Source organism: Euprymna scolopes, chromosome 17 (genome assembly GCF_053919585.1).
Source record: "Euprymna scolopes isolate OS-2025 chromosome 17, ASM5391958v1, whole genome shotgun sequence".
Taxonomy (NCBI): domain Eukaryota; kingdom Metazoa; phylum Mollusca; class Cephalopoda; order Sepiida; family Sepiolidae; genus Euprymna; species Euprymna scolopes.
This window is the reverse complement of record NC_136498.1, coordinates 4,321,362-4,334,537: the sequence shown is the minus strand read 5'-3', so window position 1 is coordinate 4,334,537 and position 13,176 is coordinate 4,321,362.

Below are 13,176 nucleotides of genomic sequence, written 5' to 3'. Positions count from 1 at the left end.
TTGACAAGCTTCTGGGTTTGACCTTTACTCCTGATCTGAAATGGAACACGTACATCAAGTCTGTTGCCAAGGTCGCTGGAAAGATGGTGGGATCATTCTACCGCTCCAGAAGATATCTCACTACTGATGCAATTCTCTATCTATATAAAAGCCAAGTACGGCCAAGGATGGAATACTGTTGCCATATCTGTGCAGGAGCTGCCAAAAACAGCCTATCCTGCCTTGACAGAGTACAAAATAGACTTTGTGGTTTAGTGGGGGATGCCCTTTTCTCTACCCTGCAACCCCTCTCCCACAGAAGAGACGTTGCAAGCCTATCCTTGTTTTATCGTTATTTCCATGGCAGGTGCTCGTCTGAACTCCAATCCCTGGTCCCCCCTCGCCAATCTTTCACGAAAAACACCCGTCTAGCTGAATCCACTGTGAAAAATTTCCCCCACTCTATATTTGTGCCTAAATCAAAACGCGGATTTCATGAACAAAGCTTCTTTCTTAGAACTGCACGCCTGTGGAACTCTGTTCCGTCTGCCTGCTTCCCTCCGGACTACAACTTGGATGTCTTCAAGTCTAATGTTAACAAATTCCTAATGAACCGCCCCCTTAAGTAAACACTTCATCAAATCTCCTCACTAACGTAATGTACTTGCAATAACCCTTATCCCTGAGTGGCTTCCGGGCCTTGATAAGTGGTGATCTCTGTGTAAAAAAAAAAAAAAAAAAAAAAAAAGGTAGTCTTCATTGCAGAGGAGTGATCGACGACTTTTGGCTTGGGGTGGGTTCTTCTATGCCTCCATTCTGGGACTTCTTCCCTATCATAGGAAGACCCATATTAGCCGTCTGGACATCTCAAATCCAACTCAACAATGCCAACCGGAAGACGTGATATGCGACACATTAACTTCCGGTCACCCGTTCGGATACTTCCCGGTGCAAACTTAACCAGGTCACAGTTTGACATGTTCTGATAATCTGTCAAAACATGGCTTGTCCACTCAACTCTAGCTAGATAAATAATTATATAGACAGACAGACAGATAGGTAGATAGATATATAGATCGACAGATAGATACATAGCTAGATAAATATATACATAGATAGATATACATATAATTAGGTAAACAGATAGATAAACAGATAACTTACTGCATCTGCTCGTTCACTCTATAACAATACGAAAAGTTTTGTAAGTTTAATATAACATAATAGTATATACGGTATATTTGCTTCTCATCTTTGCAGATATTTTGGGCAGGGGGGGGGGCAATTACTAAGACGTTGGATCTTAACAGCTGTATATAGCTACACTGATGAGTTTTAATGAAGACGAAACAAGATTTCCGCGGATATAATTATGAGTAAAATATAAACGACAAGAACATAATTCAGTCGTAAGATTGCATATCTCCGCCTGATGACGTCAGTTAACATTCTGTCAAAATTTCAAACTGGACCAAACTTTATGAGTACTTTTACTTTTTCCTTGACCTTGATATTTCATCTTTAACCTAGATATCCCAAAATTTAATAACTTCTAAGTTCGACCATCACCGATATTTTGACTAAGTTTGGTGACAGTTGGTCATGCGATGTGGACACTGGATTGTACACAAAACAAAAATGTCAAGTGAAATCCGTTTATGTTTTTGAATTTTTTAGATGAGGATTGATAATGTTCCGTCTGCCTGTTTCCCACCTGACTACAACTTGGATGTCTTCAAATCCAACGTAAACAAATTCCCGATGAACCGCCCCCTTAAGTAGACACTTTATGAAATCTCAACACTAACGTACAACGTACTGTACATGCAATAACCCTTATCCTGAGTGGCTTCCGGGCCTTGATAAGTGGTGACCTCCTTGTAAAAAAAAATTAAACTACTGTTGCTACCTTAAGTGTTATTTTCACAACGTTCCAGCCGATGTATCTTTCTACCCAAAGAACACGTTGCATAGCGGATAAAGTGCCAAATAAAATTCAGTTCTAATTGACATTCTCCAATCCTCAGTACAAGCAATGCTAAGAATATAATTACGAATTATTTCAAACTTTTTTGTGGTCATGGCTGATGAAACGTGAATTCAATAAGAGGTTCCATTCAAGAATTTTTGCAGCTTTCAAAATTCGATAGAAAGAATCCCGGGTTCGACTAGATTCACCTGAAGAATATCGAAGGTTACAACTAAATGTTGTGAGAAAAACACTCCAAATGAAGAATCCAAATAATGCAAAATTGTGTTTATTACTGAATGCAAATCAACAGATCATAACAATCAAACAACGCTAAAATTATTTCATGCGTCCACAATGATCCTCTGCAACTGTGATGCTTCATCGACGATCGTCTCCATGAGGATTGCATTCTCGCTGTGGAATTAAAGTTGGCACAGCAACACAAGGAAAAGAATCCTGAATTTGGAATTTCGTTTTTTTTTTGGGGGGGGGGAGGTGACTGGAAACTTCTTTTCTACGAACGATGGGGCATACCAAGGTTGCAGATTTCTGGGGTCTGAGTCCCTTTGTTATAGTGTTTTCTTAAGTCATATTTTATGTCTTGTTGCTTTCCAGCTTCCACTGGTTAATTCTGTCACTCACTCTCTTTTTGAGCCATATGATGGTGAGCTGAGTGGATAAGTTATCACTCACTCAATTTGGATTCTGTTCATCGTTTGCAATTTTCAACCTGTTCATCTCACTGTTCACTGTTCATCTCGGGTGAAGTTTGGGCACTTGAAGGCGCTAATGAAGTAGTACAAAACTTTCATTATTTACATGTTTTAGTCTTACAGTTCTGAATTTTTTAGATGAGGCTGATTGTTGTATTACTTGAGCCATGTTATGATGAGCTGAGTGTATAAGTTGGCCCCGACTGAATCCAATCGACTGTTTACGGGTCAACTTAAATCATTCAACATGCACTAGCGAGCCTACCATGAAAAATTTAACAACCAAACCCCCCCCCCAAAAAAAAACGATGCCATATTAAAAACTGTATAAAAATAGGACGTATACGATTAGAACTATGATTTTAGAAATTATTTCATTTCGCAAGGGTAAGTTTGTATTATTGTGTTTTAAGGAAGTGACGGCGGTCAAGTGATTAACAACAGGTGTTGGTGACTTGGATTTTCAAGTTGGAATCCAATTCGTTCCACAAAAAAACACTTTCACTTGGGATGTTGGCAACCTTCACGTGTTCCCTACCGTAAGTATCCGATGTCTTTTTATAAAGAATTCTGACTAGAAAAAAATCGGAGAAACCAATGCCGACTATGAGACTGGGTTTTAATCTAAAATAACCAAAAGTAATACTGCTAAAACACTCAAGATTATAAGTTAGTAATGAAAGATTAGTGGAGCAATCTGTAGAAAAAGATGGCACCCTCCCCTAAATCTCAGAAGAAGCAAATAGATAAAGATCTGATCAGAAATAAATTTAGTTCAGAAATCAATTTCTGAAAGCTATGATGATATTTCTATCTAAAATATTCGATATCCAAATTCGCTTCAATCTCATTCATTATGAGCGTTAAATGTTTCTAATTACGTTGCGAACTAATATTAATTACTTAAGGTCGCCATCAACTATGGTCAACGCCCAAAGCCAGGGTTAATGATATGGCGCGTTTAGCTTTCTCTTAGTGAAGTTACTCAGCATTCACGGAATAAAAAGGTCATATCAATTGTTTTCCTGTTGACTAGAAATTTCCGGTTATTTCAGTCTGTCAAAATCATTGACGTTTCTTGATGATTTTTGACTCTACATAGCTTTTGAGAATTGAATTCAACCGTAGTTTTTAGCTTTTTTCTTATTTTTCTCTTTTATGTACTAACAAGTCAGCGTTTAGCAAGGCTGAAAAGCCACGCAAGGATAAAAATTACTAAGTTTGTCACATGAACTGTGGGACAACAGGTGCGACGATTAGTAACGATGCTTGAAACTGAGTAGAATCTGATTAAGAAATTTGTTAACATTTGATCTGAAAACTTGCAGTATTGTCACTGCTAATGAACATTTCGTTTATTTTGAGGTACACAGACGAAAAAAATGAAAATTATTTACAGTAATTATAGCTAGATGAGTTTTGCTGTGACTGTTTTATGATGAGGAATCAGAGATTGGAGCTCAGTCGAGCACCATAAAAACAACAATAGAAAAGAAAAAGATTAGCAACGTTTCTTCTATGAGAAAGAGATTACGAGGAAGAGAAGAGAAAACCACAGCAGATTTTTAGCGATAATTTTGATTCTTGCAATTTTCAACCTGTTCCTCTCATTGTTCATCTCGGGTGAAGTTTGGGCTAATGAAGTAGTACAAAAGCTGAATTTTTTAGATGAGGCTGATTGTTGTATTACTTGTTTTTATTGGACTATTGTTCTCATCTTGAGTGTTATTTGTCAAAGTTTTCGGTTTTCCAAAATGGCGACCAACATGTCTGACGAATGTCGGGGGCTACACCAACCGAATCGTTGCACAAATAACATTAAGATGAGAACAGTGGTTCGATCATAAGTAAATGCATGTTTTAGCCTGTTTCCAACATCTTAATTATTCCATGGCGAAATATCTTTTCACTTCCTGCTGAACAGTGTGCAAATGAGACCACTGAATGGTTCAAAACGGCAATTGAAGCACATGTTCCCATGTTCGCAAATTTTATAGTAAGCCCCACTCTCCCCAATGATTTACTTCTACTTGTGCAGCTGCCATAGAGCAAAGGCAGCACGCGTACCGCAAATTTAACCGACATAAATCCAGTTCAAACAGACAGAAGTACATAGAAACCAGAAATAATTGTAAGAAAAAAATAGAGACAGCTAAGAGAGAATTTATTGAAACCACCAAAAAAACGCATCGAAGCTCAGAAATTAGGAACTCGTGACTTCTGGAAAATTTACAACAGTGTAATAAATAATGGGCAATCAACAATTCCCCCACTATCCAACAATCATGAGATTGTTTGCTCAGCAACCGAGAAGGCTAACATGCTTGCAAATCGGTTTGCCTCCAACTCCACACTGGACTCTGCTAACAACCCTCTCCCTGAGTTTCCTTTGCGGACAGACGCCACACTAGACGATCTGAAAATCACTCCTGCTCAGGTGCATGCTCTCAAAATAAATCTTGACACTGCAAACGCATGTGGACCTGATCTCACCCCGGCTGTACTATTAAAAAAGTGCGCCGCCGAAGTAGCTCCAGTTCTCTTCAAACTTTACAACAAATGCCTTAATGAATCTTACTTTCCTGCCTGCTAGAAAACCTCTTCTGTGGTACCAGTTTTCAAGAAATCTGGTGGAAGAACTGATCCAGTAAATTATCACCCCATTAGCCTCCTCCCACTTTTTTCCAAAATATTTGAGACCATAATTAACCAAGCTTTAGTCCATCACATTACAGATGCTAAACTTCTGACTGACTAACAATATAGATTTAGGCAAGCCTGTTCCACAGCAGACATCCTAACTGTAATCTCTGAACGTATATACCATTCACTGGACAAAGCAGAGGAGAGTAGAGCCGTAGCTCTAGATATATCTAAGGTTTTTGACAGGGTATGACATGAAGGTCTTCTCAGGAAAATCAGATCATACGGTATCACTGGAAGAATACTTAACATAATTAAATCCTTCTTGGATAAGAGAAAAATCCAGGATGTCAACGACGGTCGTACATCTAAACAATATGATATAAATGCGGGAGTGCCTCAAAGGTCTATCCTTGGACCTTTATTATTCCTAATATTCATAAATGACCTCCCTGACAAAATTGTCTGTGAGATGGGTATATATGCTGATGACACCGTGCTCTATAACAGACACGACGAGAAAACAAATGAACAAATATCTAAAGAAATGGCAGAAACGCTAGAGGATGACATCCGATCTATAGATAAAATGGATGGTCACATTCAATGCTGCCAAGACTAAACTTGTTTCTTCCAATAATTACAAGAAACCTTCTCTACCACCAATAGCAATGGCCAATAATTCTTTATCTGAAAGTACATCTTTTAAACTCCTTGGCCTAACGTTCACTGGAAACATGAGTTGAAACAATTACATTGAGAGTATTGCCAGGACCGCTGCGAAGAAGGTAGGTTCTCTCTACCGTGCTAGAAAGCTACTAACACCTGAAAGTATCCTGTATCTCTATAAGGCCACCATTCGCCCATGTATGGAGTATTGTTGTCATATTTGGGCTGGTCCATCTGCTACTAGTCTCTCACTCCTAGGCAATGTTCAAAAGAGAATCGCCAATCTTATAGGTCTTGAGCTGTCATCTAAGCATCAGCCTCTGTCCCATCGACGACGAAATGTTGCATCCCTCTGCTTGTTCTACAAGTACTTTAACAGTGAATGCTCTACGAACTGCAAGCACTTGTACTCCCTCGACGTAAGTACCCCCAACAAACCTGACAAGCAACTAAATCCCACCTCTTCACAGAAGAGATCCCTAGATGTAAGAGAGCCTTTAACTCCAGTAGTTTCTTCTCGAGAACCGCTAGATGGGTCCCTGCTTCCTCAACTGTACTGACAGTTGTACTGACATACAGAAGTTCAAGTGTAACATGAACCGACATCTTGCTGCCCAACTCCCCACAAAGTACCCCTGAAACTTATGTCCCCGATAGCAGCCCCTTACATCAAAGTGGCAACGAGCCTTGTTTGGGGTGAAAATGTGATAAAAAAAAAGATTAAATATTTGAGTGAATCTGTGAATTCAATGTGTTACTTAAGAAAAATGACTGATATTTTAAAAACATGGACGTATTCAAGCAACTATATATAATAATATACTAATATATATATATATATATATATATATATATATATATATATATATATATATATATATATATATATATATATATTCGGGACATTGGGTTTAATTGCATCATATATTGATCTTCGCAATGAGACATAAATGATGCAAGAATTTGGCACCATGCCTAGGAAAGATTAACAAAATGTTGGTTTACGTTACATTTAAACTTCTGCATATCAGTAAAGTCAGGGAAGCAGGTAGCAGAAAGGGAATTCCAAGTCTAGCTGTTCGAGGGAAGAAACTATTAGAGTAGAAATCTTTCTGGCATTTAGGGATCGCAAAAGTGAAAGGGTGTGATTTCGTTGCTAAGCGGGTTTATCGGAGATATATAAATCGAGGAGACACAAGTGCAACGAGTTAATCAGAGCACATTCCATTAAAATATTTGTAAAACAGACACAGAGATACAACATTGCGACGATGGGACAGGGGTTGGAACTTAGTTGACAAAGTGGGACCTGTTAGATTGAAGACTCTTTTTTTGGACCCTATCCAAGAGGGAGAGACTAGTTTTAGATGCACTAGTCCAGATGTGACAACAATACTCCATGCATGGGCAAATGGTGGCCTTGTAGAGGTCCAGGATACTCTCGGGTGTGTGTAGTCTTCTAGAAAAATAGAGGGAACCTAATTTCTTTGCAGCAGCCTTCGCAATGTCCTCAATGTATTTGTTTCACAACATGTAGAAAAATGAATATGAGAAAATCGATATGTCAATTGAATGCTTTCATCTTTTTTTTTTTTTCAAATTAACAAACCTGATCATGCAGAAAAAAAAATGATTATTTCGTTGAAATTTCGCTGCTGGTGTTATTTGAAATCTGATCTAAACAAAAGTGTTGCGTCGACAAAGAAGCCAGAAAGCAGATATGTCCAAAGTGAATAAAAATAGTTTCTTTTTTTTTTTTAAGACGGAAATACGAAATGAGAACAGATAATAAAGCAGAAGAGAGGCGATGAAACAATGTTATCGGAGACTCGGGGAACTAGATGGATATTGGAAGCGGAATTGGGAGAGCGAAAACTAGGAAGAATAAATGAAATTGAGTGCGACAAGCGGAACTCCCATTGGAATTCAATTATCGTCCTTGTTGAGAACGAGATGGGAAGGGATAGAGTCGGAGAAAGAAAAAAAGATATAGAGAGAAAGACAGATAGAGAGAGAGAGAGAGAGAGAGAGAAAGAAAGAGAGAGTATATATATATATATATATATATATATATATATATATATATATATATATATATATATATATATATATTTGTCAGAAACATCGCTCCGGGAATATAAAGACAAAAGGACAAAATAATGGAATTCTAAAAACATTATAAAAAGATATAGAGATTAATATTATAGAGATAAGATTATAGAGATTATTTGAACAAGTAAAATAAAAATTCCTTCGAAATAAAATGAATCCTTTTAACAATTTTAAAAACGATGGGATCGTTAGAAAATGAGTTTATAATTACAACGGAAAATCATATTTTAGGTCAAGAATGTTTGTTTTTGCATTGTTTGACATCCACATCATCAATTGACCAAGTATCACTATACTTGGCCTGGCTATCGGCATAGTTTAACTTAGTACTGGTTTAATTTTGACATATCAAGATCAAACAGCAAGGAAAATGTGAACGTCACACTTTTAGAGATAACTTCCGTTTTTATTGAATTAGTTAGAAATTATTTTGGAGATGAGTAATTTGTATGTTTTTATTTATTTATTTTTATTCCTCCGGCCTTCGTCAGGTTAATCGCGATGGGATAGGAATGTCGAATCCTCCAATTACATCCACAGCAATTGCTGCCTTCAATAGCTGGATGTAATGCTCACCTGGAACCGTAGATATTCTGCATCTCTATCCTCTGCACCACAGAGGAATAATTGGCCGAAACGTCATGAAAAACAACTAAAAGATGAGGATAATAATCTGACCGATGGATAGAGATGCTGAATATTTACGATTTCAGGTGAACATTGATTAGAGGTAGCGGTTTCAATCCCACCCAAAGCCGGTTACAGGATAAGTTTACCAAACCGTGGTGGAACGACAATTATTAAGGCAGCAATTGTTGTGGATGTAGTTGGAGGATTCGAAATTCCTATCCCGTCGCGGTTAACCTGATGAAGGCCAGAGGAATAATTGGTCGAAACATCGTGAAAACAACTAGATGATGGTAATAATCCAAATAGTTAAATATAAATTAAACTTCGATTGTGTTCATAGTAGAGACTTTCTGCTTGGCCCATATTGTAACCAATGACGGCTCAGCATGTTATATGAGATAATAATATTGGCCTATTGAATTTAGAGATATACAACTTTCACCTTTTCCTTCATTTTAACCTTGTTTGCTATTTGTAGTTTTTTAAATAATGTTAATATATTATAATAATATATAATTCGCAATAATTTTTCCAGTCATGTTAATTATCAAATCACAAAATTCTGTTTTCAATTATGTTAATTATAAATTTGCAATATTTTTTCAATTATGTTCATTATAAGATCCAATATATTTTCAATCATGTTAATAATTAATTCGCAATAATTTTTTCCAATTATGTTAATTGATAATTTGCAATATTTTTTAAAATAATGTTTATTACTAATTCGCAATATCTTTTAATTATGTTAATTTTTAATTCGGAATAATTTTTTAAAGTTATGTTTATTATTAATTCGATATATTTTTCGGTTATTTTAATTATTCAATCGCAACATTTTTTGATTATATTAATAATTAATTCACAATTTTTTTCCAATTATGTTATTATTAATTCGCAATATTTTTTAACTTATTTTTATTACAAATTCGATATATTTTTTCAGTTATTTTAATTATTAATTCGGAATATTTTTTTCAATTTTGTTAATTATTAATTCACAGTAATTTTTCTCAAATTGTGTTATTATCAATTCGAAATATTTATGTTTATCACTAATTTGATATATTTTTCAGTTAAAAAAATTGTTGTTTAATCATATAATCATGGAATACTCTATTCCAACACTGAGCACTCTGCTTTGGACCATATAATGACTTGTTAAGTCGCCACACGCTATTTTATTTTTCATTATAAATCCCTCTAGAAGGGTAATATAAATTTCACAGTCTATAGAGGCATTCAAATAAGCATTTTTTTACGTCCATTTGATGGATATTTAGGTCATATTGCGATGCGATTTGCAATAAAATTCTGATTGTCGTTAGGTTTGTGGTCGGTGAAAACGTAGAAAATTATTCTATACCGTAAATCTGAGAGTATCATTTAGCAACAAATGTAGCTTTGTACTGCTCAACACCTGATGCTGTAGTCTTTTTTGTAAAGACCCATCTTGTAGAAATAACATGTTTATTTTTTGGGGAGAGGCACTACCGTATAGGTATCATTTCCGGTTAAAGCATCTATTTCTTTTTTATGGCAATTTTTCATTCATCACAATATTCTGAATTAATTGCTTCGTTAATTAATTGCTTCGTTTTTGGCGCATTTTTCATTGAATAGCAATAGTCGATTTGATAATCTTTTATATTGTCGACCACAAAAAAATCGGGTCGCCTTCTATTTCTTTTGGGATATCTTTCGCCTTTATCATCATCATCATCATCATCATCATCATCATCATCATGGATACTCTTGTCCCCGTCATTTTTATTATCTTCATTTGTTTTAATAATTTGAGGAAATATAATTTCATCCTGTTCACATGACGGGTTTTCGTCTTTAAAATTAAACGTGTCTGAATTTTACACATCGGATTCTTTTTATTTTATTTTTCTCTGGAAAAAATACTAAATTGGCTGGACTGTATCCATCGTATCCAAGAAATATACCTCTGTCAGCTTTAATATTCAATTTACTCTTTTTATCCATATATGCGAAGAAAGTTGAACCAAATATATGCATTCTGCTTAAATTTGTTTTTTTTTTTACCACAGAAAGATTTATATGAGATTTTAGATAGTGTTTGTTAAAGCACCTGTTGCGTATATAGGATGCCGCCATAAGTGCATACGTCCAGATGTTTTTAGGGAGTTTTGATTCAATGAGTAGGCATCTTGCCATTTCAAAAAGTGTCCGCCACGCTCGTTCTGCAGTCCCGTTTTAGTGTGGCGATCCAGCAGCTGATTTTTCATGCTTGATATGATGGTTAATTAGTAAAAGTTCAAAGTCTTTATTGGTGAATTTCGTACCGTTGTCAGAGCGAATACACTTTACTTCACCGTAGGGAGCCATGTCGGCTAAATATTTTTTAGTTGCTAGCAGGTTATCAGATTTTTTTTTTAAGTAAACCATTATTAAACCTGAATGGTCATCTACGAAATTCAACGCATATCTATAATGTTCTTTGGCCATCGGTTCCACGGGATCGTTCAAGTCACAATGCACCATTGATAGGATTGTTTTGGCCTTCTTGTCTGGTGTCTTGCTTTGATAGTTTGTCATTTTTCCTTGCGTACAGACGTCGCAGTTGAAGTGTTTTTGATGTTTGTATTTTCATTCCATCAACTACAGTCGGCAACTTTTGATATCAGGAATATTGCAATGTCCAAGAATTTTATGCCATGTCTGTAGATCATAGATGGCGGTTTGTGATGAGACTACGCTATTTAAATAATATAGTCTTTCATTTTCTTTAATGTCGAATACAGTTCCATTCGGGTACACCAGTTTTGATTTATTGGTGCTAAAGTTTATATTTGCACCTTGTTTAGTATCAGCTTGTACAGAAAATATATTTTGTTGAAATTTTGGGATTAGAAAAGAGGTTTCTAGAATACAGAAACATAGTTCACCTTTATTGTTCCTTGGCGAGATTTTTTCAAAACGATATCATTGACTCGACTCCCGTCAGCTAGTTCTACATGATTTTGTGGCTTAAAGTTGGGATCAAAATTGATAAAATCAGATTCCTTTGTAATCACATGTGCCATGGCACCACAATCGACAAGAAAAGTATTATTGCTTGTTGAAGCATTAAATGTACACGAAAATAAGAATGTATGTTCGCTAACAGAGCTCTCCACATTTTTCATTCATGGGGTTTTCTTTCTGGGTTATCACGGTGGTAAATGGCTTGAAATCACTCGGTAATCCCTTAAAGAACATGGAAATTAACAGACTGTCACTTATAACTTCACCAGACATTTTTAAAGAATTTGCAGTCGTTTCGGCTCTTATAATATAATCAGTAATAATTTCGGCTTCCATTCGTTTTAGAGAGGTCAGTTCAGTGTATAAAGAAATAATTTTGGGTTTTCCTTTCGATAAATAATGCTCTCTCAATATGTTCAATGCTTTACAGCCATCGTCCAGGGCTTCTCTCATTACCAGTGATAGACTTCTGTCATCTAAGCACTGTATTAATTCCGCAAAGACAGTTGCGTTCTTTTCAATGAAGTCGGGGTCGTTTCTGTTTTAAGGTTGTGTTTGAAGTACTTTGTGTAGCTTTGGATTCGTAGATATCCTAGAAATTTAACTTGCCACAATTCGAACTTTGATTCGGATCCATCGAAATAAATACGAACGCTGGGCGCATAACCTCTAGAAGTGTAAGCCATGTTTAGTTTCAGAACAGTTTCCGATGGTTCGTTGTTCTAAACAAGTCTTGAGAGGTGACTTGTTTGCAGTAGACAGTTCCACAGAGCAAAATATTCTTACCGTGTCGAGACGAAAATACATGCAAAATTGCTACAGAAAAGGTTTAATATTTATGGAGCAATTCTGGTTTCTGATTGGTTGGTAGCAGAACGTGAATTAATTCGATTTATCAGTTCCTAGCAGCATCGTTTATAAATAGAATCGCCCGACTGTGCGAGATCATACCTCACCATTCACCTTGGATGATGGGATGTGTCTCCTAGCGGCTTCGGCTGCAGGGAGGCAGGGTAGAGTACTCGTCAAGGATCCGTTCTTGACACTCAGCCTGACTCGGACTGAGGTACACCACCTGGGTAATACCTAGGAGGTCCATCCTCCCAAGCCTTGCCACCGGGCTTTCCGATGGAGTAAGTTCATTGCTTACTGCCTGAGGTGCCCGACCGGGGAATGCCGATGGGGTTACTCAGGCAATTTTTACAATTGCAGGAGTGCCCCTCCTTTAGAAGAGCCTGCTTTGATCCCCACTTTCCGGCCTTGTGCCACATTTTGATGAGGTGGGCAACAAATAAGTCTCTACACCATAATTCAACTTGGATGATGGGATGTGTCTCCTAGCCGCTTCGGCTGCAGGGATTCGTTCTTGACACTCAGCCCGACAGGTGAGGGACCGAGATTCGGCGCAGCATCTGTCGGACTGAGGTACACCACTTGGGTACTACCTGGGAGGTCTACCCTCCC